Below are 20,281 nucleotides of genomic sequence, written 5' to 3' on the forward strand. Positions count from 1 at the left end.
CTCCCATGCAGGACCTTCTCAAATGCCTTGCTAAAATCCATAAAGAACATTCAATGTCTTGCTTTCATGAACTTTCTTGGTAACTTCCCCGAAAAACTCTATTAGATTGCTTAGCCACGACTACTAGCCATGCTTACTATTCATAATCAGTCCATGTCTATCCAAATACTCATATATTTGGTCCTTCAGAATACCTTCCAATAACTTTCCCACAACTGATGTCAGGCTCACAGGCCTGTAATTCCCTGGTTTACTTTTACAGCCTTTCTTAAACAGTGGAATGACATTCACTGTCCTCCAGTTCTCTGGTACCTCACCTGTTGATAAGGATGATGAAAATATCTCTGCCAGGGCCCCAATAATTTCTGCACTTGCCTCCCATAGTGTCCAAGGGAAAACCTTGTCAGGCTCTGGGATTTATCTACTCTAATTTGCCTTAAGACAGTAAACACATCTTCCTCTGTAATCTGTAGAAAGTTCATGGTTGATGCCGTTTTGCCTCAGTTCTATACACATTGTGTCTGTCTCCTGAGTAAATACAGATGTAAAAAATTAACTTAAAATCTCCCCCATCACATGGATTACCATTCTGATCTTCCAGTGGAACAATTTTGTCCCTAGCAATCCTTTTGCTTTTAACATAACTGTAGATTCTCCTTCATCTTGTCTGCTAAGGTAACTTCATGCCTTCTTTTTAGTGTACTCTTGCATTTCTTATACTCCATTAACAACTAATTTATTCCTACCTGCCTATATCTGCAATGTGCCTCTCTTCTCTTAATCAGGGCCTCAATATCTCTTGAAAACCAAAGTGCCCTCCATTTATTATCTTTATCTTTTATTCTGACAGGCACATAGAAGCTTTGCACTCTCAAAATTTCTCTTTTGAAAGCCTCCCCACTTACCAAGTACTTCTTTGTCAGAAAATAGCCTGTCCCAATCCATACTTGCCAGATCTTTTCTGATACCATCAAAATTGGTCTTCCCCAACTTAGTATCTCATCCTGTGGACCAAATCTATCTTTTTGCATACTTACTTTGAAACTAATGTGATTGTGATCACCAGATGCAAAGTGTTCCCCTACACAGACATCTGTCACCTGCCCTGTCTCATTTCCTAAGACAGGTACTGATACTGATGAAGTATCAGACACTCTCCCATTAGGACTTCTAAGTACTGTTTAAGGAAACTTTCCAGAACACATTTAACAAACTCTATCCATCTAGTCCTTTAATATGGGATTCCCATTCAATATGTGGAATGTTAAAATCATCTACTATAACAACCTTATGTTTCTTGAAACAGTCTGCAATTTCTCTCCTCTAAATCTAATTCTTTCCTCTAAATCCCTGGGACTGTTGGGTGGTCTGTAATGTGGCCATACCTTTCTTATTACTGCACTCAGTTCCACCTATAACACCACACTAGAATGGTTCTACAGTCTGTCCCTGAGCACAGCCATGACACTTTCCCTGACTAGTAATGCCACCCCTCCTCCCTTAATCCTTCCTGCTCTGTCTCATCTAAAACAATGGAACCCCAGAATATTGAGCTGTTAGTCCTGACCCTCCTGCAACCAAGTCCCATGAATGACTACAGTATCATATTCCAATTGTTGATTCATGCGCTGAGCCCATCTGCCTTTCCTACGATACTTCTTGCATTGTACTATACACAGCTCAGGACACTAGTCGCACCATGCTCAATCTTTTGATTCCTGACTTTTGTCTGAGGCCTTATCAATATCGGTCTCCACAACCTCTCCACTAACTGTTCTGGCACTCTGGTTCCCATCTTCTGCAACTTGAGTTTAAACTCCCCCTCCATGCAGTACTGGCAAACCTTCTCACTAGGATATTGGACCCCTTCCAGTTTAGGTGCAAACCATCTCTTCTATATCCACACTATATCCCATCTTCCCTGGAAGAGCACTCAATAATCCAAAAATCTTATGCACTCCCTCCTACACCAACTCCTTAGCCACATACTAACACTGTATAATCTTCCTATTTCTGGCCTCACAAGCACATGGCACAGGTAGCAATCCTGAGATCACAAACTACACTTAACTCCCTGAAGTCAATTTGCAGAATGTTGTCACTCATCCTATGTCATTAGTACCTACATGGGCTGCTTACCCTCCCATTTAAGTTTGCTGAGGACTTGAACTGAGATGTCCTGGACCCTGGCACCCAGGAGGCAACGTATCATGCAGAATCTCGTTCTCATCCACAGAACTTCTTTTTCTGTTCCTCTAACTAAGGAATCCCTTATCACCACACCTTGCCTCTTCTCTTCCCCCCCACTTCCCTTCTGGATCACTGAGCCAAACCTAGTGCCAGAGACCTGACCGCTATGACTTCCCTCTGCTAGATCACCCCCACGACAGTATTCAAATTGATATACCTGTTGTTGAGGGGGATGGCTAAAGAGGTCCTCTGCACTAGCTGTTTAACACTTTTCCCCTTCCTGACTGTCACCCAGTCTCCTGTGTTCCACACCTCAAGTGTAATTACCTCTCTATATGTGCTACACACACAAAATGTTGGAGGAACTCAGCAGGCCAAGCAGTATCTGTGGGAAAAAGTACAGTAGACTGTAATATCTGTGGCCCCAAACATCTATGGAACAAAGTACGGTCGACATTTCACATCCACATCCCACATCCACATCTCCACATCCCACCAAACTATCCTTCCCGGCATCTCTATTATTCTAACTGAGCAAATATTTAAAAAGAGAAACAATAAACTATGGGGAAGGAAAAAAAACTTCTACCAGCATGTCCCTAATTCATTGAAATTGGTGTCACAGGTTGATAAGAGTCGCAATGAAACTTTTGGCACAATTGCCTACATAAAGTAATGTATTGAGTACAGGAGATGGGATGTTATGTTGAAGTTGTATGAGATGTTGGTGAATCTAATTCAGAGTACTGTGTGCAGTTTTGGTCACCTACATACTGGAAATTTGCAAATAAGGCTGAGAGATTGCAGGAAAAATTTACAAGGATATGCTGGGTCTGGAGGACCTGATTTATAAGGGAAGATTGAATATGTTAGGATTTACTTCTTGAGAATGTAGAAGATTGAGGGAAGATTTGATAGAGGTATACAAAATTACGAGGATCATAGATAGAGTAAATGGAAGCAGACATTTTCCACTGAAGTTGAATGGGACTACAACTAGAGGAAGGTGAAGGGTGAAAAGTTTAAAGGGAACATGAGGGAAACTTTGTCTCTCAGAGGGTCATGAGAGTGTGGGAACAAGCTGCCAACACAAGTGGTGCAAGCGAGCTCGATTTCAATGTCTAAGTTTGGATTGGTACATAGATGATAGGGGCATGGAGGGCCGTGGTCCGGGTGCAGGTCGATGGGAGTAGGCAGTTTAAAAGGCTCGGCATGGATTAGATGGGCCGAAAGGCCTGTTTCTGCGCTGTACTTTTATATGACTCTACAGCATGAGGAACAAAACTGTGTGGAGCCTGTACTGGGACCAGCTGTGGTCACCTCCCTCCCGGACTCAGAGGCTGCAGGAGCCAGTTCCAGGGACGTCAGCACAAGGGGAGAGGGAAAGCATCTCTCCGGGGTAGCAGGAGACAAAGCAGCGGGGACAAGAGCCACACCACCGGATTCACACTCGGGGCAAACACTCGACAGTGACCTTACACTCGGCCGTCGGTTCCTGGGACGTGGTATTCTCCCGCTACCCCCTCGCCCGACCTCACCCCTGCCCCTTCTCTCGATCGACGTCCCGTCCCCACGAACTCTCCTCCCGCGCCACTCCGAACCAGACCTGGCCGCCCTCCCGACGAGGCCCGAGTCCGCGCCGCTGGGCCTGCTGCTGCCTCGCACTCACCGTTGTCGCACTCCGACTGGAGCCCGAGGGAGGCGCGACCGCCACCAGTCGGTGCCGGGTTTCATTCGCCAGCTCAGCAGGCTCGACCCCGCCCGCCGTTCCTCCGGCTCTGGCTCGTCGATCCCTGCAGCGCGCCGGCCCCCCAGCCCGGAACTTTCTGGTATCGCCTCCCCGAGGCCCCTGGACACCCATTCAAAAGTCGGCGGTGAACTTGCAGGGGCACTAGGAAGCCGAGGGGCTGAATTGCCCTCTATTTGTTCGTTCTGGGGAACTGAATGTTCATCTCTTCCCCAATGGAGAGCTGGAGCTGAAGTAGATTTGGGCGATATGGGGGAGGGAGGAGGTGACCATCAAAACATCATTTTGAAGGATCTCTGCCCGAAACGTCGACAGCGCTTCTCCCTACAGATGCTGCCTGGCCTGCTGTGTCCCACCAGCATTTTGTGTGTGTTGTTTGAATTTCCAGCATCTGCAGATTTCCTCGTGTTGGCTATCAAAACATCAACATGTTTTCCAGTGAAGTTTGTGAGGGGGGAAGGAACAAATAATATCCAGCAACACCAAGTTATAGTGGGTATCAGTAAGAGAAATCACTGCGGATCTGTGGATGGTGTTGAATCAGGTTGGATAAAGAGCAAATGCATCAGGCATTTGGCCATCATTTATCCAAGGATTGAAATCAAGAGAAGCTTTGGATGTACAGACTTTGTAGAAGGTGAAGGGATTTACCAAGTTGCTGCCTGGGTTAGAGAGTATGTCTTATCAGGGTAGATTGAGCAAGCTAGGACTTTCATATTTTGGAGCAAAGGAGAATGAGAGGTGACTTGGACTTGACAGAGGTGTGTTGTGATGGATACCCCCTTCTCGGCCAGTGGGCCCCTTGCTCATGTTTGCCAATCTTGGCTTTGTAAATTCAGCAGCTGCCATCTCTAAGATCACAATCAGATATAAGTAAACTTTTAACTAACACCTCTGTTTCACTTTTGGTTATAAATGGGAACCAGGTCTTCAGTTCTCAAGTAAATGGAAAGCTTGAAGTTAAAAACACAGCTTTGCAATCAAGCTTTGTAAGGAGCCACTGAATGTTAGTCCTTAACTGCTGAAAGAGATGCAGTATAAGATGGAGCTGTAGGTGGTCAAAGGTTACAAGAGGATATAGACAGGCTGCAGAGTTGGGCAGAAAAATGGCAGGTGGAGTTCAATCCAGACAAGTGTGAGGTGATGCATGTTGGAAGGACAAACCAGAAGACTGAGTACAGGATTAATGGTCAATTACTTAAGAGTGTGGGTGGATGAACAAAGGGACCTTGGGGTTCAAATCCATACATCCCTCAAGGTCGCTGCACAGGTTGATAGGGTAGTTAAGAAGGCCTATGGGATGCTAGGCTTCATTAACAAGGGGATTGAGTTCAAGAGTAGAGAGGTCATGTTGCAACTCTACAAATCACTGGTGAGACCACACTTAGAGTATTGTGTTCAATTCTGGTCACCTCATCATAGGAAGGATGTGGAAGCTATGGAGAGGGTGCAGAAGAGATTTACCAGGATGTTGCCTTCATTGGATAACAAGCCATATGAAGCAGAACTGGGACTTTTCTCTTTGGAGCGTAGAAGAATGAGAGGGGATTTGATAGAGGTCTACAAGATTATGAGAGACATAGATAGGGTGGATAGTCAGTACCTGTTTCCCAGGGCACCAATAGTGGACACCAGAAGGCACATGTACAAAATTAAGGGAGGGAAGTTTGGGGGAGACATCAGGGGTAAGTTTTTTACACAGAGGTTTGTGAGTGCCTGGAATGACTTGCCAGGGATGGTGGTGGAGGCTAAAACATTAGGGTATTTAAGAGCCTCTTGGACAGGCACATGGATGAAAGAAAAATGGAGGGTTATGGGGTAGTGTGGGTTTAGTACTTTTTTTTATGGATTATATGGGTTGGCACAACATGGAGGACTGAAGGGCCTGTACTGTGCTGTAGTGTTCTATGGTTCTAAGACAATGGGTTGTTTAATTTGGCTTGTTTCAAAACAGGCAAGCTGACTTAAGATTAGATTAGATTCAATTTTATTATCATTGTGCTGAGTACAGATACAAAGCCAATGAAATGCAGTTAGCATCAAACCAGAAATGCAAAGAATAGTGTTCACAAAATAACTGAATAAAAAGTAAGTATTACAGCACACAAATATAAAAGTACTGAGACAGTACAATATGGGTGCAATACTGCTTGGCGCTTTGATGTGAGGTTCAACAGGGTTACAGCCTCAGGGAAGAAGCTCTTCCTGTGCCTGCTGGTGGGGGAGCGGAGGTTCCTGTAGCGCCGACTGGATGGGAAAAAGTCCATGGTTAGGGTGAGATGCATTCTTGATAATGCTTTTTGCCCTGACCAGGCAGCATTAATGGTAGGTGTTCTCAATGGTGGGCAATTGGGTGCCGATAATCTGTTGGGCAGTTTTCACCACGTGTTGGAATGCTTTGCGGTCCAATACAGGACAATTGCCATAAAACACTGAGATGCAGTTGGTGAGTATGCTCTCAATGGTACAGTGGTAAAAGTCTGTCAGTATCCTGGGACACAGGTGAGCTTTCTTGATGCTCCACGGGAAATAAAGTTTTGATCAGGATGGAGGAGTTCAGGGACCAGGTGAGATCCTCAGAAATATGGATACCAAGGAATTTGAAGTTTGATACACGCTCCACTACAGCTCCTTTGATGTAGATGGGGACGTGAGTGTGGCTCCTAGCATGCCTGAAGTCCACAATGATCTTGGTTGTGAAGGGCCAGGTTGTTGTTGGCACAACACGTGGCCAGGTGCTGGACCTCGTCCCTGTAGGCTGTCACGTCATCCCTTCTGATCAGCCCAATTACCGTGGTGTCATCTGCGAACTTGATTATGGAGTTAAAACCATGTACAGGAACGCAGTCATAGGTGAAAAGGGAGTACAGAAGAGGGCTCAGTACACAGCCTTGAGGCAAGCCGGTGTTCAGGGTGAGAGTGGAGGAGGAGAAGTCTAACTTAACAGATTGGGGTCTGTTAGTCAGAAAGTCCAAGATCCAATTGCAGAGGGATGAGCTGATACCAAGCTGGCGAAGTTTGGCAATCAGCTTGGAGGGGGTCACAGTATTGAATGCTGAACTAAAGTCAATGAACAGCATTGACGTAAGAACTGGGGCTTAGTTGCTAATTTGCTTAGTTCAAGGAAGCTTACAGACCAGATAGATCAAACACGAGGAAATCTGCAGATGCTGGAAATTCAAACAACACACACAAAATGCTGGTGGAACACAGCAGGCCAGGCAGCATCTATAAGGAGAAGCACTGTCGACGTTTTGGGCCGAGACCCTTCGTCAGGCCCGAAACGTCAACAGACCAGATAGATAACATTTATTATATCAATGACCAAGTAACCCCAGTACCATCATATTGACATCCAACGTGATTACATTATACCAAAAGTATTATTTAGAAAGAATTATTTTTTAACAGTAGTCTAACTTAGAGAGCTATGGCCCTCCACCTAGTACTATAAAATAGTCAACATCCTTTTTCCCAGCAGTCCATTGGTTGATATTGTGAATGTGTTAATAAAATATCAGAAATATGGGATCTGAGTCAGGTTTAACATCACTGGCAGATGCTGTGAAATTTAATGTTTTGTTGTAGCTGGACATTGCAATACATATTAATATTAAAAAATCAATCACAATAAATGTACAGTACATAAATTAAATTAAATAAGTCATGCAAAAAGAGAGGAAAATTATATTGAGATAGTGTTCATGGATTCGTTCTCCATTCAGAAATCGGATAGAGAGGGGAAGAAGCTGTTCCTGAATTGCTGAGTGTGTGCCTTCAGGCTTCTGTACCTCCTACCTGATGGTAACAGTGAGAAAAGAGCATGTCCTTGGAATCCTTAATGATGGACGCCATATATGTCACCAACATATGTAATGAAATTTGTTGTTTAGTAGAAGCAGTATAATGCAATACATAGTAATAAAACTTATAAATTGCTTTAAGTATAAAAACATTAAATAAGTAGTGCAAAAGAGAGGGAAAATACTGAGGAATTGTTTAGGGTTCATTGTCCATTCAGAAATCTGATGGCAAAGAGGAAGAAGCTGTTCCTGAATTGTTGATTGTGTGTCTTCAGTCTCCTGTACTTCCTTCTCGATGGCAGAAAGAGAAGTGGGAATGTCCTGGGTGATGGGGGTCCTTAATGATGACATTTTTGAGTATCACACTTGAAGGCTTCCTGCTTGCTGGAGAGGTCAGTGCCCATAATAGAGCAGACTGAGTTTGTAACTTCCTGCAGCTTTTTCCGATTCTGTGCAGTGGCTCCTCCATACCAGATGGTGATGCAACCTGCTAGAATGTTCTCCACAGTAAATCTGTAGAAATTTGCGAGTGATTTTGGTGACATACCAAGTCATGGTGACTAACTCATTATGAAATAACCTGTGCTATAACCGGAGCAACAATCGTGAGTTGGAGAACAGAGAAGGTTCACTGCCTAGCAGAGCGCTCATCGATGAAGTGGTCGGGCTTTGGCTCACTCAGGCTTCGGTGAGGTAGGTGGGTAGGTGGATTTTGTTTTTTTCTCCCCCTTGCAATTTTTTTTCGGCGGAATAGAGAGCATGTCTGTAGGATTAGTACTTTGCGCTGGGTGTCAGATGTGGGAATCCTGGGATTTTTCCAGTCCAGATGGCCACATCTGCGCCAGATGCACCGAGATGCAGCTCCTGAGAGACCGGGTTAGAGATCTGGATAATCCACAGCTTATTAGGGAAAGTGAGCAGGAGACAGAGAGGAGCTACAGGGATTTAGTCACCCAAGGCTGCAGGAGTTATATAAATTGGTGACTCAGAAGGGAAGGGAAGAGCTCAGGTAGTAGAGAGCAGCCCTGTGGCCATCTCCCTCGGTAATCATTAAATCATTTTGGATGCGGTTGAGGGGGGGGTGACCTGACAAAGGACGACCACGGCAATCAGGTCTCTGGCACTGAGCCTGGTTCCATGGTGCAGAAGGGAGAGAAGAAGATGAGGAATGCAGCAGTCATAGGGGATTCCATAGTGAGGGAACAGAATGGAGGTTCTGTCAGCCTGATAGAAATACCTGCATGGTGTGTTACCTCTCAGGTACCAGGGTACAGGATGTCTTGGATCGGGTGCACAGTGTTCTGAGAGGGTGAAAGGCCAGAAGTTTTGGTACACATTGGTACCAATAACATAGGTAGAGAAATGGAGGAGGTCCTGAAGAGAGAATTCAGGGAGTTGGGTAGGAAGCTGAAAAGCAGGACCTCCAGGGTAGTAATCTCAGGATTGCTGCCTGTGCCACGTGCTAACGAGCCCAAGAACAGCATGATCAGGCATATTAATATGTGGCTGAGAGACTGGTGAAGGGGGCAGGGCTGCGGGTTCTGGATCATTGGGACCTCTTCTGGGGGAGGTACGACCTGTACAAAAAGGACGGTTGCATCTCAACCCAAAGGGGTCCAGAATCCTAGCAGGTGGGTTTAATAGAGCTGCTAGGGAGGGTTTAAACTAATTTGGCAGGGGGTTGGGAACCAGAGTGATAGGGCTGAGGAAGGGGAGAACAGAAATAAATCACAGATAGTATGCAACAGAGATAATAGAAAGGACAGGTAGGACCACAGCCAGTGGGATGAGTTACAGACCAATAGAGGCATGGTGCAGTTAAAACAGAAAGCAACAAATGTTGAACTGAAAGTGTTACATTTGAATGCATGCAGCATTGGAAATAAAATGGACAATCTTGAAATTCAGCTACAAATTGGCAAGTATGACATTGTGGCCATCTCTGAAATTTGGCTAAAGGATGGCTGCCGTTGGAACTGAACGGCCAAGGATCTACAGTGTATCAGAAGGATAGGTTGGTAGACAGAGGGGGTGGTGTGGCTCTGTGTGTAAGAAATAAATCATCAGAAAAGAATGACATAGGATTGGAAAGTGTAGAGTCTCTATGGGTTGCATTAAGAAATGGCAAGGGTAAAAGGACCCTAATGGCAGTTGTATACAGGCTTCCAAACAGCAACCGGGATCTGGATTATAAATTACAGCAGGAGATAGAAAGGCGTGTCAGAAGGGCAATGTCATTATAATCGTTGGGGTTTTTAACATGAAAGTGGATTGGGAAAACCAGGCCAGTCTGACCTCAACAGAGAGAATTTGTAGAATGTCTAAGGGATGACTTTTTAGAACAGCTTGTTGTTGATCCCACTAGGGGATCGGCAATGCTGGATTGGATATTGTGCGATGATCTGGAGGTGATAAGCGAGCTTAAGGTTAAGGAACAGTGATCACAATATGATTTGAGTTCACTTTGAAATTTGAGAAGGAGAAACTAAATTCCAAAGTGTCGGTATTTCAGAGGAATAAAGGAAATTACAATGACATGAGAAAGGAACTGGCCAAGGTTGACTGGAAATGGACACTAGCAGGAAGGATAGCAGAGCAGCAATGGCTGGAGTTTCTGCAGAAAATGAGGGAAGTGCAAGACAGATATATTCCAAATAAGAAGAAATTTTTGAATGGAAGAAGGACACTACTGTGGCTGACAAGTGAAGTCAGAGCCAAAGTAAAAGCAAAAGAGATGGCATACAAGGAAGACAAAGCTAGTGGCAAGATAGAGGATTGGGGAGCTATTAAAAACTTGCAGAAGAAAACTAAGAAAGTCATTAGGAAGGAAAAGATGGATTGTGAACGGAAGCTGGTGACTAATATCAAAGAAGATAATAAAAGCTTTTTAAGTATATAAAGGGTAAAAGAGAGTTGAAGGGTAGATACAGGACCAATAGAAAATGACGCTGGAGATATTATAATGAGGGACGCAGAGATGGCAGAGGAACTGAATGCATATTTTCCATCTGTCTTCACAGTGGAAGACATCTGCAGTATACTGGACATTCAAGAGTGTCAGGGAAGTGAAGTTTGTGCAGTGAAAATTACGACTGAGAAGGTGCTCAGGAAGCTTAATGGTCTGAGGGTGGATAAATCTCCTGGACCTGATGGAATGCACCCTTGGGTTCTGAAGGAAGTAGCTGGAGAGATTGCGGAGGCATTAACAATGATCTTTCAAGAATCGATAGATTCTGACATTGTACCGGATAACTGGAAAATTGCAAATGTTACTCTGCTATTTAAGAAGGGTGAGAGGCAGCAGAAAGGAAACTGTAGACCTGTTATTCTGACATCAGTGGTTGGGAAATTGTTGGAATCGATAGTTAGGATGAAATTACAGAGTACCTGGAGGTACATGACAAGATAGGCCATGGTTTCCTAAAAAGGAAAATCCTGCCTGACTAAATTACTGCAATTTTTTAGGAAATTATAAGCTGGTTAGACAAAGGAGATGCAGTGGATGTGGTGTACTTAGATTTTCAGAAGGCCTTTGACAAGCTGCTTAGCAAGATAAATGCCTGTGGAATTACAAGGGAGTTACAAGCACGGGTGGCTGATTGGTTGATCAACAGAAAGCAGAGAGTGGGATTAAAGGGATCCTATTCTGGCTGGCTGCCGGTTACCAGTGGAGTTTCACAGGGGTCAGTGATGGGACTGCTGCTTTTGACAATGTATGTCAGTGACCTGTGGTTAAATTTGCTGATGATACAAAGATAGGTGGAGGAGTGGGTAGTATTGAGGAAACAGAGAGCCTGCAGAGAGATTTTGATAGTGTAGGGGAATGGACAAAAAAGTGGTAAATGAATATGATGTTGGAAATTGTATGGTCATTTACTTTGGTGGAAGAAATAAACTATTATTTAGATGGAGAGAGAATTCAAAACGCAGAGATGCAAAGGGGCTTGGAAGTCCTTGTGCAGGATACCCAAAAGGTTAACCTCCAAGTTGAGCCGGTGGTGAAGAGGGCAAATGCAATGTTAGCATTCATTTCTAGAGGCATAGAATACAAGAGCAGGGACGTGATGTTGAAGCTCTATAAGGCACTCATGAGACCACACAGAGTATTGTGTGCAGTTTTGGGCTCCTTATTTTAGAAAGGATATACTAACATTGGAGAGCATTTGGAGAAGATTCACGAGAATGATTCCAGGAATGAAAGGGTTAGTGTGGGAGGAACGTCTGGCAGCTGGTGGTCGGGGCCCCTGATGATGGGTATTGCTTCCTGTGACAGCATTTCATTGGTAAGGAGGGCTTTACCTGTGATGGACTGGGCTGTATCTACTACTTTTTGTTAGATTTTTCATTCAAGGGCTTTGGTGTTTCCATACTAGGCTGTGATACAGCCAGTCAAGATACTCGTCACCACAGATCTATAGAAGTTTGTCAAAGTTTTAGGTGTCAGGCCAAATTTTCACAGACTTCTAGGGATGTCAAGGCACTGCCATGGTAGAGATCTTTCCATATGGTCAGCTACCAGATGGAGAACACATGGAGGTAAACTGTTCTCATGTTTGTCCATGTGGAAGAACATTTATGAATTATTATTGACCAGACTTTTAGTGCAAGTGTTACACATCCCAGAACATACTGCAGGCCTTTTAAGTTAGGAAATAAACAAGTAAAACAAGTTGTCATGATGGACCTTCCCATAGTAAGGGAGGCCAGAGGTTAAAGCAACAAATAAAAAATAACCAGAGTGATATTTTAAAAATTCTCTTTGACACTACTGAATCCAATTCCAAAGGATTTTCAATATGGTTCAAATAAGAAGCTAATGATGAAAGTAAGGTTAGGTATGGCACCCTTAAAAAAGATAAGAAACAAGTGGGAAGCACCAATTCAAGAAGCCCACCAATGACTTGGATACACTGATGATGGCAGGCAAGCCCCTCATGCAAAATTAGCCATGTTATAGTGGTAACCTTACATGATGAGTAATTCATTGCAAATTGTAAAGCCTATAGCAGCCTATAGTAGAGGAGCAGTCACAAGATCACTTCCTTTTGGACTGAGTCAGTGAGGGTAGGAATAGGATGATTTGACAGATGAATGTGTGGCTGAAAAGCTGGTACAAAGGAGCAGAGTTTCAGATTTTTGGATTATTAGGATCTCTTCTGGAAAAGTTATCAGTAAATCGAAGCAAGAGGCATAGAGGGAAGAGGTAAAAGAAGCTTGGAGAGAAGCTGTGTTTTTTATCTGATCGTGGCAAAGAGGCAAGACTGCGCAGGCGCGTGACGTAGCGCGCCAAAGGTTTAAAAAAGAAAGTCCGCCATATACAGCGGCCATCATCAGAGTGGACTGAGGCAGAGTGGGTCGGCTCTGGCTCAATCAGGATTTGGCGAGAACAGGTGGAGGCGAGGTTTGAATGGGTCTCAACTGCGCAAGCACGTGAAAATCGGCCCGTGAGGCAGCGGGAGAATTTAAATAGCAAGCAGAGGCTGAGTATGAGCTTCACTCCAGGTGAGGTAAGCTCCTTTAATTAATCTAATTAGATTAGGAGTAGGTAATGGAGGCAGCAGTTAGGGCAGTTGAGTGCTCTGTATGCAGTATGTGGGAAGTCAGGGCAAGCACAGTTGTCCCTGATGACTACACCCGCAAAAGGTGCATCCAGCTGCAGCTCCTGACAAACCATGTTAGGGAACTGGAACTCGAGCTGGATAAACTTCAGATCATTCGGGAGGCAGAGGCAGAAATAGACAGGAGTTTCAGAGAGATAGTCACCCCTAGGAGTCAGGAGACAGGTAGGTTGGGGACTGTCAGGAGAGGGAAGGGGAATAGACAGGAAGGGCAGAGCACCCCTGTGGCTGTTCCCATCAACAATAAGTATACCGTTCTGGATACTGTTGGTGGGGACGACCTACCAGGGACAAGTTGCAGTGGTTGGGTCTCTGGCACCGAGACTCAAGCCTCAGCTCAGAAGGGAAGGAGGGAAAAGAGGAGAGCAGTAGTGATAGGGGATTCAATAGCTAGGGGTCAGATAGGAGGTTCTGTGGAAGAGATCGAGAATCCCGGATGGTCTGTTGCCTCCCTGGTGCCAGGGTCCACGATATCTCGGACCGAGTTCTCAGTATTCTCAAGGAGGTTGAGCAGCCAGATGTCGTTGTCCATGTAGGGACCAATGACGTGGGTAGGAAGAGTGAGGAGGTCCTGAAAGGTGAGTTTAGGGAGCTAGGTGCCAAGTTAAAGGACAGGACCTCCAGGATAGCAATCTCAGGATTGCTACCAGTGCCACGCGCAGGTGGGTTTAGAAATAGTAAGATAGTGCAGATCAACACGTGGCTGAAGACATGGTGCAGGAGGGAGGGCTTCAGATTTGTCGATAATTGGGCAGTTTTCCAGGGAAGGTGGGACCTGTTCCGACGGGACGGTTTACGACAGGATGGTCTGAACTGGAGAGGGACAAATACTCTTGCAGGTAGGTTTGCTAGAGAGGCTCCAGTGGATTTAAACTAGATACGGGGGGGGGGGGGGGGGAAACCAGAGTGTAGGAACAGATGTATGGGAGAAGGAAGAAAAAGAAGACAGTAAAGTTCTTTTACTGTTAGAGATAAACAGGATGAGGTGGAGAATTTCTTAAATGCATTTATTTTAATGCTAGGAGCATTGTAAAAAAGGTAAGAAAGCTTAGAGCATGGACTGATACCTGGAAATATGATGTTGTAGCTATTAGTGAAACATGGTTGCAGGAGGGGTGTAATTGGCAACTAAATATTCCGGGATTTCATTGCTTCAGGTGTGATGGAATCAGAGGGACAAGAGGGGGAGGTATTGCATTGCTTGTCAGAGAAAATATTACAGTGGTGCTCTGGCAGGATAGATTAGAGGGCTCGTCTAGGGAGTCTATTTGGGTGGGATTGAGGAATGGGAAAGGTGTAGTAACACTTATAGGGGTGTATTATAGACCACCTAATGGGGAGCGAGAATTGGAGGAGCAAATTTGTAAGGAGATAGCAGATATTTGTAGTAAGCACAGGGTTGTGATTGTGGGAAATTTTAATTTTCCACACATAGACTGGGAAGCCCATACTGTAAAAGGGATGGATGGTTTGGAGTTTGTAAAATATGTGCAGGACAGTTTTTTGCAGCAATACATAGAGGTACCGACTAGAGAAGGGGCAGTGTTGGATCTTCTGTTAGGGAATGAAATAGGTCAGGTGACAGAGGTATGTGTTGGGGAGCACTTTGGGTCCAGTGATCACAATACCATTAATTTCAATATAATTCTGGAGAAGGATAGGACTGGACCCAGGGTTGAGATTTTTGATTGGAGAAAGGCTAACTTTGAGGAGATGCGAAAGGATTTAGAAGGAGTGGATTGGGACAATTTACTTTATGGGAAGGATGTAATAGAGATCATTTAAAGGTGAAATTTTGAGGGTACAGAATCTTTTTGTTCCAGTTAGGTTGAAAGGAAAGGTTAAAAGTTTGAGAGAGCCATGGTTTTCAAGGGATATTGGAAACTTGGTTAGGAAAAAGAGAGATATCTACAATAAATATAGGCAGCATGGAGTAAATGAGGTGCTCGAGGAATATAAAGAATGTAAAAAGAATCTTAAGATAGAAATTAGAAAAGCTAAAAGAAGATACGAGGTTACTTTGGCAAGTAAGGTGAAAATAAATCCAAAGAGTTTCTAGAGTTATATTAATAGCAAAAGGATAGTGAGGGATAAAATTGGCCTCTTAGAAAATCAGAGTGGACAGTTATGTGTGGAGCGGAAAGAGATGGGGGAGATTTTGAACAATTTCTTTTCTTCAGTATTCACTGAGGAGAAGGATATTGAATTGTGTAAGGTAAGGGAAACAAGTAGGGAAGTTATGGAAACTATGATGATTGAAGAGGAGGAAGTACTGGCACTTTTAAGGAATATAAAAGTGCATAAATCTCCAGTTCCTGACAGGATATTCCCTAGGACCTTGAGGGAGGTTAGTGTAGAAATAGCAGGGGCTCTGACAGAAATATTTCAAACGTCATTAGAAACGGGGATGGTGCCGGAGGATTGGCATATTGCTCATGTGGTTCCATTGTTTAAAAAGGGTTCTAAGAGTAAACCTAGCAATTATAGGCCTATCAGTTTGACGTCAGTGGTGGGTAAATTAATGGAAAGTATTCTTAGAGATGGTATATATAATTTTCTGGATAGACAGGTTCTGATTCGGAACAGTCAACATGGATTTGTGTGTGGAAGGTCATGTTTGACAAATCTTATTGAATTTTTTGAAGAGGTTACGAGGAAAGTTGACAAGGGTAAAGCAGTGGATGTTGTCTATATGGACTTTAGTAAGGCCTTTGACAAGGTTCCACACAGAAGGTTAGTTAGGAAGGTTCAATCATTAGGTATTAATATTGAAGTAGTAAAATTGGTTCAACAGTGGCTGGATGGGAGATGCCAGGGAGTAGTGGTGGGTAACTGTTTGTCAGGTTGGAGGCTGGTGACTAGTGGTGTGTCTCAGGGATCTGTACTGGGTCCATTGTTGTTTGTCATATACATTAATGATCTGGATGGTGGGGTGATAAATTGGATTAGTAAGTATGCAGATGATACTAAGGTAGGTGACGTTGTGGATAATGAAGTAGGTTTTCAAAGTTTGCAGAGAGATTTAGGCCAGTTAGAAGAATGGGCTGAATGATGGCAGATGGAGTTTAATGTGTGAGGTGCTACATTTTGGTAGGAATAATACATGGTAAATGGTAGGGCATTGAAGAATGCAGTAGAACAGAGTGATCGAGGAATAATGGTGCATAGTTCCCTGAAGGTGGAATCTCATGTGGATAGGATGGTGAAGAAACCTTTTGGTATGTTGGCCTTTATAAATCAGAGCATTGAGTATAGGAGTTGGGATGTAATGTTAAAATTGTACAAGGCATTGGTAAGGCCGAACTTGGAGTATCGTGTACAGTTCTGATCACCGAATTATAGGAAAGGTGTCAACAAAGTAGAGAGAGTACAGAGAAGATTTACTAGGATGTTACCTGGGTTTCAGCACCTAAGTACGGGGAAAGATTGAAAAAGTTAGGTCTTTATTCTTTGGAGCATAGAAGGTTGAGGGACGACTTGATAGAGGTATTTAAAATTATGAGGGGGATAGATAGAGTTGACATGGATAGGCCTTTTCCATTGAGAGTAGGGGAGATTCAAACAAGAGAATATGAGTTGAAAGATAGGGGGCAAAAATTTAAGGGTAACACAAGGGGGAATTTCTTTACTCAGAGAGCTGTGTGGAACGAGCTTCCAGTAGAAGTGGTAGAGGCAGGTTCGGTATTGTCATTTAAAGTAAAATTGGATAGGTATATGGACAGGAAAGGAATGGAGGGTTATGGGCTGAGTGCAGGTCAGTGGGACTAGGTGAGAGTAAGCATTCGACATGGACTAGAAGGGCCGAGATGGCCTGTTTCTGTGCTGTAATTGTTAAATGATTATACAAAAGGGACAGGTTACACCTGAACCCGAGGGGGACCGATATCCTTGCAGGCAGGTTTGCGAGAGCTGTTGAAGTGGGTTTCAACTAATTTGGTAAGGTATTGGCACCAGAGTGATAGAGCTGTTGATTTACAAGCAGAGGCAATTTGTAGTAAGACTGTCAGGAAAGACAGGCAAATGACAGGGCAAAATTGCAGTCAGTGGAATGAGTTGCAGTGCAAAAGAGCGACAGAATCACAAAGGGTGGTGGATAGAGAACTGAGGGTGTTATATTTGAATGCATGCAGGAAACAGAATAAATTAGATAACCCTATAGTGAAGTTGGAGATTGCAGGTATCACTGAGTTACAGCTGAAAGATGTTTATAATTGAGAGCTTAACATCCGAGGATGCATATTGTATCGAAAGTACAGACAGATAGGCAGAGGGGAATGCATGGCTCTGTTGGTTAAAAAACTAGAAATTAAATCCTTAGAATAGAGGTGACATAAGATTGGAAGATGTCGAATCATTGTGGGTAGAGTTAGGGAACTGCAAAGGTAAAAAGACCCTGACGGGAGTTATATGCTGACCTCCAAACAGTAGTCAGGATGTGGGCTACAAATGACCAGAATCAGAATTAGAATAAGGTTTATTATCACCGGCATGTGACATGAAATTTGTTAACTTAGCAGCAGCAGTTCAATGCAATACATAATCTAGCAGAGAGAGAAAAAAAACTAAATAAAACATAATAATAAATAAACAAGTAAATCAATTACATATATTGAATAGATTTAAAAGAATGTGCAAAAACAGAAGTACTGTATATTAAAAAGAAGTGAGGTAGTGTTCAAAGCTTCAATGTCCATTTAGGAATTGGATGGCAGAGGGGAAGAAGCTGTTCCTGAATCGCTGAGTGTGTGCCTTCAGGCTTCTGTATCTCCTACCTAATGATAACAGAGAGAAAATGGCCTGCCTTGGTGCTGGAGATCCTTAATAATGGACGCTGCCTTTTTCAGACACCTGTCCCTAAAGATGTCCTGGGTACTTTGTAGGCTAGTGCCCAAGATGGAGCTGACTAGATTTACAATCTTCTGCAGCTTCTTTCGGTCCTGTGCAGTAGCCCCTACATACCAGACAGTGATGCAGAATGTCAGAATGCTCTCCACGGTACAACTATGTAAGTTTTTGAGTGAGATAAAAAGGCATGTCAAATGGACACTGTTAGGATTGTCATGGGGGATTTCAGTATGCAAGTAGATTTTAAAAAGTAGGCTGATGCTGGATCCCAAAAGAAAATTTAAAATGCCCACAAGATGGCTTTTTAGAGCAGTTTGTGATTAAGCCCACTAGGGGATCAGCTATTCTGGAATGGGCGTTCTGTAATGAACTAGATTTGATTAGGGAGATTAAGGTAAACCCTTAGAAGGCAGTGATCGTATTGTGAAAGAACTTATCCTGCAATTTGAGAGGGAGAAGTTAAGTAGATGTATTAATACTACAGTGGAGTAAAGGGAATTGCAAAAGAATGAGAGAGGAGCTGGCCAGAGTTGATTGGAAGGGGACACTAGCAGGGATGACAGCAGAGCAACAATGACTGGAGTTTCTGGGAGCAATTCAGAAGGCACAGGATAGATAGATAGTAGTATTCTAAAGGCAGGATGATGTAACCATGGCTGACCAGGGAAGTCAAAGCCAACATAAAAGCCAAAGAGAGGGCATATGAGAGCAAAAATTAGTGGTGAGTTGGAGGACTGGGAAACTTTTTTAAAAAAAAACAACAGAAGGCAACTAAAAAGCCATAAGTGGGGAAAAGTGGGGAAGGTAAGCTAGCTAAAGATATCAAAGAGGATATTGAACTTTTTGCAGAATTATAAAAAGAAAAAGAGGGGCGAGAGTAGATATTGGACCATGAGAAAATGACACTAGTAATGGGGGACAAGGAAATGGTAGACAAACTGTTAAGTATTTTGTATCAATCTTTTCCGTGGAAGACACTAGCTCTATGCCAGAAATTCGAGGGTGTCGGGGGCAGAAATGAGTGCTTGGGAAACTGAAAGGTATAAAAGTAGATAAGTCACCTGGATTAGATGGACTACACCCCAGAGTTCTGAAAGGTTGGTGAAGAGATTGCGGAGGCATTAATAATTATATTTCAAGAATCACTAGATTCCAGAATGGCTCCGGAGGACTGGAAAATTGCAAATGTCATGCCACTCTTCGAGAAGGGAGGGAGGCAGAAGAAAGAAAGTTATAGGCCAGTTAACCTGGTCTCAGTGGTTGGGAAGACAATAGACAATAGGTGCAGAAGTAGACCATTCGGCCCTTCAAGCCTGCACCGCCATTCTGAGATGTTGTAGTCAATTGAGATTTCGGGATACTTGGAGGAACATGATAAAATAGGCGGAAGTCAGCATGGTTTCCGCAAGGGAAAATCTTGCCTGACAAATCTGTCAGAATTTGTTGAGGAAATAACAAGCAGGATGGATAAAAGAGAATTGGTCTACTTGTACAATCAAAAGGCCTTTGACAAGGTACTGCACATGAGGCTACTTGATAAAAACCCATCATATTACAGGAAAGATACTAGCAAAGATAGAGCATAGGCTGATAAGCAGGAGGCAAATAGTGGGAATAAAGGGAGCCCTTCCTAATTGGTTGCCAGTGACTACTGGTGTTCTGCAGGGGTTTGTGTTATGACTGCTTCTTTCTGCATTGTACATCAACGACTTGCATGAAAGAATTGATGACTTTGTGGACAATACAAAGATAGACAGGTAGTGTTAAGGAAGCAGAGAGGCTACAGAAAGACAGATTAGGAGAATGTGACAAATGGAATACAGTGTCAGGAAGTGTTTGGTCATGCATTTTGATAGGAGGAATAAAAACAGACTATTTTCCAAATGGAGAGAAAATTCAAAAATCTGAGGTACAAAGAATAATTTGTAAGTTGAGTCAGTAGTGAAGAAGGCAAATGCAAGGTTAGCATTCATTTTGAGAGGACTAGAATATGCCAGGGCATGGTCTTCTGTTCTCTCCTATCAGATTCCCCCTTCTCCAGCCCTTTATCCATTTCACCAATCAATTTCACAGCTCTT

The 20,281-nt window shown here is 43.5% G+C and overlaps 1 protein-coding gene across 4 annotated transcripts in view; it reads right to left on the reverse strand.

Moving 5' to 3' along the window:
* The window catches only part of LOC132395827 (phosphorylase b kinase gamma catalytic chain, skeletal muscle/heart isoform-like), a 90,216-nt gene extending 86,226 nt beyond the window's left edge, over nucleotides 1-3,990 (reverse strand). The window contains exons 1-2 of one of the 4 annotated variants that reach the window (XM_059972921.1): nucleotides 3,860-3,986; nucleotides 2,518-2,575 (exon numbers count right to left, since the gene is read on the reverse strand). The gene's annotated coding sequence lies outside the window, so the exon portion shown is untranslated. The other 3 variants (XM_059972922.1, XM_059972924.1, XM_059972923.1) reach the window with 3 other exon arrangements.
* Nucleotides 3,991-20,281: the final 16,291 nt, after the last annotated feature.

This window comes from Hypanus sabinus, chromosome 6, assembly GCF_030144855.1.
Source record: "Hypanus sabinus isolate sHypSab1 chromosome 6, sHypSab1.hap1, whole genome shotgun sequence".
In the NCBI taxonomy this organism is placed as follows: Eukaryota; Metazoa; Chordata; class Chondrichthyes; order Myliobatiformes; family Dasyatidae; genus Hypanus; species Hypanus sabinus.